We start from the raw sequence: 6,000 nt of genomic DNA, 5'->3' as shown, positions 1-6,000 counted from the left end.
AGGCAGATTCTTATCTACTGGCCCATCAGGGAACTCCTGAAGCCTTTTCTAAGAAAAGGAAATGAAATGGAGTTCTCTTTTCAGTTTGAAAGATGATGAGATGACTTAGGATAACAAGACTCACTTCAAGGTGATGAGCTATCCTATCTGAGCTTTAGCTACAATAAAACTGATGGTTGCAAGGACCAGAATGGTATGCTTGTTCATTATATGACTGGAGAGTTCCAGGGCTATCTATCCTTTGGAGGTAAAACTCATAAATTCCCTAGCAAAGAGAGATGGCACATTCTGTTTTAACTACAGGGGAGCAATTCTGAAGTCGTACACACAAGATATACTTCAGATATCTATGTCAGTCTACTGATTTCCATAATAGTTCAACAAATATTTCTCAAATGTTTATTTTTCAGGCACTGTGCCAGTTGCTAGAGATGCAGAGATAATAACTATTTGTAATAGTTAAGCATTACCAAAAGTTTTTCTTTTTTTTTTAAGCTATGTCAGACCCTGTGCTAGGTGCTTTAGAGATATCATCTCACTTCAATTTTTCCATTGCCCCGTTAGGTATTCTTATTCTCAATTTACAGATAAGGAAAAGGAAGCATAGAAAGGTTGAGTAAGGTTAGACAGCTTAGTACAGAGCAGAGGTGGGACTCAACCCCAGGTACGGCTAATTCCAAACTTCATGATCTAACCCTACACCATACTTCAGAGACTATTAAGCGTTAAGGTCCTGATGGCAAAGCCGCAGGCACATACTCAAAGAAAGAACGTCAAACTACTATGCTAAATGCTGAGATAGAGGTATGTATATGGTGCTATGAAAATACAGAGCATTGCTTATGGATTTCTATACACACAGAGTCTGGAGCCAGACACCCTGGGTTTGAAGTGTGACTTGCCACTCATCAATTATGTGAACTTGGACAAGTTAAACCTTCATCTACCTCAGTTTCCTTATCTAAAAAGAGGGATAATAATAGAACCTAATTCACAGAGTTGTTTTGAGGTTGAAAAGTGCTGAGAATAGTTCCTGGCATATATAAGTGCTATTCAAATGTTAAATGCATTTGTGCATGCTAAGTCACTTCAGTTGTGTCCGGCTCTGTGCTTAACTCCATTAGGTTCCAGGGAAGACTTCTTAAAAGGGCTAATTGCCTGAATTGAGTCATAGAGGATGAGTGAGAATTAGCCAGGTGAAGGAAAGTGCGAAGGTGGGCTAGGCAGGTGGGGAGAGCATCCTGGGTGGGGCTTCACTACACGTGGCTTGGTAATTCTAGACTAGAGTGTAAAGTACAGAAAAGAAAGTGGTAGAGGGTTGTCTGACAAGGCCTTGCATGTCACTTGAAAGAGTTTGGACTTGATTTTATAGGCAACAGGGAACCATGAAAGGGAAGGGTTTTATGCAGGGGAACAATATGGACAGATGTCCACGGGAGGACAGATTTGTTATATAGCCTGAAATTTACCTTGAAAAAACTCAGCACAGGGACGTCCCTGGTGATCCAGAGGTTAAGACTGCGCTTCCACTGCAGGGGCTGTAGGCTTGATCCCTGGTTGGTGAAATAAGATCCCACATGCCATGCAGCCAAAAAACAAAACAAACAAAATAACAACAACAAAAACCTCAGCACAGACAATGCAAGATACACACACACCTATACATGTACATCAACATATAGATAAACTCTAGGGACAGTTACTGTCTGAAGCACCTCAAAGAGGAACACATTCTAGCAGTGCTTAGTTTGTATCTGAAGGACTCTAATTATGAGTTCATGCTCCAGAAGCAGCTACTGGAAAGCTTCAACCACTCTACCTAAATCTACACTAGAGGGTTTGCTCATTACATACAGGATGGTGGAAATAAACTTTCAGTTGTTAAATAAATAGTGTTCCAGATTTATGGACTGTTGCTTTTGTCTGCCCTTGCATCAAGGGGGCCTAAAACACTGGTACTTCCAAGTGGCATTCTAGGTCTAGAAATCCATTCGGTCCTGGCTCCTGACACTTGATGGATGAGTCTGCTGCCTGATTTGGCCAGAAGTTTAGCTAAAATGCTATTACTGGAGAATTGCTCAATGTGCTTCAAATGAACCTTTCCTGCATGGGGCTTCCTGGAGCTTATGAGGACAGGTTGCAGGGCTATGCCCAACTGCTAATAAATGTGTGCTTGGCAGAATTGGGTCGAAGTCCTGTTTTCAGTGGAACATACCACCTGGTATGGATGAAGGGGGATGAAGACTACAACCCACAGATAATTCTAGACATTGGAAACTACCGATATTCACTGAAAAGTACCTGATGGTGCTAGAGGCTAAACTGGCCTAGATCAGTTTGCAATAGAATTAAATGAGGGCAAGAATGGAGGCAGGGAGACAAGTTAGGAGGAGGCTGCTGCAAGTGGTTCAATCAACAGATGATGAAGATCTCAACTAGGGCAGTGAGTAAGAAGAAAAGAGAATGGAGTTTAGAAATATTTCAGAGGTAAAATCTGGAAGTCTTGGTGAGCCATTGGATGGTAAGGTCCAGGAACAATTTGCGATAACCTCCAAGTTTCTTTGTTATTATTATTATTAAAGGATAATTCCTTTACAATGTTGTGTTAGTTTATGCCTTACAACAAAGTAAATCAGCTATTAGTATACATATATCCCCTACTTCTTAAGTCTCCCTCCCACCCACCCCTTCCCACCCCTCTATAGGTTTCTTGTTTGAGTTATTGGGTAGACATTAGTGACATTCACTGATGAAGGGGCATTATAATAACCAGAGGAAGAGAAAGTCTGGGTAAGGGCAGGGGCAAGCATTTTATTTATGCTCTGCATATGGTGAGCTTAACATCCACATGGAGATGTCCAGTAAGCATTTGGATACTATAAGCCTGAAGCTCAGGGGAAAGTGAGGGCTGGAAATATAGATGGGAAGTCATCAGCACACAAGGCCTAGAGAATACTTTAAGAGTGGATGGATCTTCAGGTACCATAACACAAAATCAGTAAATGATGTTTAAAAAGTGTTTGATAAGAAAACAGTAGAATGTGGAAAACAACACCAGTGCTGCTTAGAAAAGCAAACACTGAATTACCATATGATCCAATAATTCCATTTCTGGAGATATAGATATGTCCCAAAGAAATGCCAGCAGAGGCTCAAACAGATATTATACACTTGAGTTCATAGCAGCACATTCATAATAGCCAAAGATAGAAATAGATCAAATGTCCATCAATGAATGAAAAGATAAATAAAATATGATGTTTTATGTATACAAAATAGAATATGTTTCAACCTTTAAAAAGGAATGAAATTCTGATATATATTACAACATAGACAACCCTGGAAGACATTTGCTAAGTGAAATAAGTGTGACAACAGAGGACAAATATTGTATGATTCCATTTATATGATGTACCTAGAATAAAATTTATAGTGACATGACCTAGAAGAGTCATTACCAGGGGCTGGGCAGGAAGGGAATGAGAAGTTACTGTTTACTGGATACAGAAGTTCAGTTTGAGAGAATGAAAAACTTCTGTAGATGGCTCGTGGTGATGTCTGTACCACAACGCAACTGTAGTTAATGCTACTGTACACATAAATTAGTCGAAATGGTAAATCTGTGCAATGTATATTTTACTGGAATAAAAATAAAGAAACAGTGGGATAATCATATTATTTTCAATGACTGAGGTAAACACCATAAGGAATACTTCAAAGAGATATTGCTTTTGGGAAGCATGAAAGGGATGGGCATAGGGTCTTCTGCTTATCACTTTGTATAAGCCTTTTGTATAAGCCTTTGGTATGCTTTTTTTTAAAAAAAACTATATGCATTGAATAAAAGCATTTTAAACTGAAAAGAGTGGAGGAGATCACTCAGGGTGAGGTTGAGGAAGTGGTGGAAGAGATTGTTGTTGTTGTTCAATCGCTAAGTCATGTCTGATTCTTTGAGACCTCATGGATCCCAGCACACCAGGCTCCTTTATCCTCCGCTATCTCCTGGAGTTTGTCCAAGTTCAGGCCCATTGAGTTGGTGTTGCCATCCAACCATTTCGTCCTCTGTGGTCCCCTTCTCCTCCTGCCTTCAATCTTTCCCAGCATCAGGGTCTTTTCCAGTGAGTCGGCTCTTCACATCAGGTGGCCAAAGTATTGAAGTTTGAGCTTCAGCTTAAGCATCAGTCCTTCCAATGAATATTCAGGGTTGATTTCCTTTAGGATTGTCTGATTTGATCTCCTTGCAGTCCAAGGGACTCTCAAGAGTCTTCTCCAGCACCACAAAAGAAGAGGTACATTAAGATAAAAGTGGCAAGAAACAAAACCCCACTAAAATAAGATAGTGAGACGAGAGAGTCATTACAAGGATCCAGGGAGTCATGTGGCAATGTAGTACAGCCAGCACCACAGCCCCTCATGGAGAGTCAGAACTCCCCTGGGTGCCCTCTCCCACGCTTCCTCTCCTCACTCCCGTCTCCCTCCTATTCCTCTCACCATGCTTCCCCTCTCTTCTCCTCTGCACTCCTCCCTGTTTCAGGATCTCTCCCCTGTTTCTCAGGCAGAATTGCCTTTATTTCTCATGCTGCCTCCTCTGCCCAGAAGTGTCTTCTAGTCACTCATCCACTCACACAGTCACAACCATAGGGTCAGCCTCTGAGCCGGTGTGACCTCTCAGCCGAGTTCCCTACCGTCTGCTTCCTCTATCTCACTGCATTCTGAGGGAGAGAGAATGGACTCCCACAGGTACGGTATCCACCTCCCATTAGAGAGCCATCACTAGACCTATTGACTGTGTCGGGGGCTTTACCATCCCTTCCTGAGAGATGATGGGTTGGGAAGTACTGCAGTAAAGGAGATGTAAACTGGGTGTGAACCCAAGATATAACTACTGTAACTACTATCGATTAAGACCCTTGAGGGACAGAGGAGTAGAAGAATCCAAAGAAAAGTCAGGAAAAAGAGTTTCAGGCAGACAAATACAGTGAGAAATGCTGCAGAGCAAATCCTGTAAAATAAAGACTTAAAAGGTACCTGTTGAGTTTGGGCACTGGGGTTAACGAAAAGGAAGGACTTAGAACATCAAATACAAGCCATTCTTTCAAGAAGCTTGGCTGGCAAGGCTTGGAGGGCAGGGAGACATAGGTTGAAAAGATTTTTGCTTGTTTTTATTCAAACAAAACAGAGGTTTTGTTGCAGTTACAAGTACAGCAGGGTATACGGGAAGAGCAGAGATTTGTAAAGAGATGGACAGGTGACACGGTGGGTGTTGAGCTGGAGAAGGGATGAGTTATTCGCTGAGACAGGTAGAACAGCCTAAGAATTGCAGTAACATTTTACAGAAAACCCAAATGAAAGTTTTGGCCAACCCAACAGAAGACAAGCAGGCCAAGGACAGTACCTAGTACCTAGGGGAATGCCAACACAACACAAACGAGGGTCAACTCCAGATCTGATGGTCCAGGGTGAATGTTTAGTTTGGGTCTAGGTTTCCCTACCATCATACAGCTCTGTACCACTCCTTAACCTAATTGGCCTTGTGCCCCAGGAGTGCCTAATAATAACTTTTACAAACTATAATTAGAAAGGCAAGTATGGAGCACTAAAATCATATATCGCATTCCAGAAAGAGGACAGAAATGGGAATTATGACCCACCTTCCCTCTCTGGGTCTCTGTTTCCCCACCATGAAAGGGAAGGGCTGGGACTTCCCTGGTGGTTCAGTGGTTAAGATTCTGAGCTACCACTGCAGGGGGTCAATTCCTGGTAGGGGAACTGAGATCCCACATAATAATGAAAGCGAGTGAAAATGAAAGCGAGTTGCTCAGTCATGTCTGATTATTTGCGACCCCATGGACTATACAGTTCATGGAATTCTCCAGGCCAGAATACTGGAGTAGGTAGCCTTTCCCTTCTCCAACGGATCTTCCCAACCCAGGGATTGAACCCAGGTCTCTTGCATTGCAGGCAGTTTCTTTACCAACTGAGCTATGAGGGAAGAGCGGC

General features: G+C 42.1%; 1 long non-coding RNA gene across 3 annotated transcripts in view; it reads right to left on the bottom strand.

Moving 5' to 3' along the window:
* Positions 1-4,218: 4,218 nt before the first annotated feature.
* LOC102171853 overlaps positions 4,219-6,000 on the bottom strand; it is a 53,801-nt gene continuing 52,019 nt past the window's right edge. For all 3 annotated transcript variants that reach the window (XR_001297491.2, XR_001297490.2, XR_311233.2), the window contains one exon: positions 4,219-4,264. This is a non-coding gene — a long non-coding RNA (uncharacterized LOC102171853). The remainder of the gene's footprint in view (positions 4,265-6,000) is intronic.

This window comes from Capra hircus, unplaced genomic scaffold (assembly GCF_001704415.2).
Source record: "Capra hircus breed San Clemente unplaced genomic scaffold, ASM170441v1, whole genome shotgun sequence".
Taxonomy (NCBI): domain Eukaryota; kingdom Metazoa; phylum Chordata; class Mammalia; order Artiodactyla; family Bovidae; genus Capra; species Capra hircus.
The sequence above is the reverse complement of the archived record's forward strand: the minus strand, read 5'-3'. Positions and strand labels throughout refer to the sequence as shown.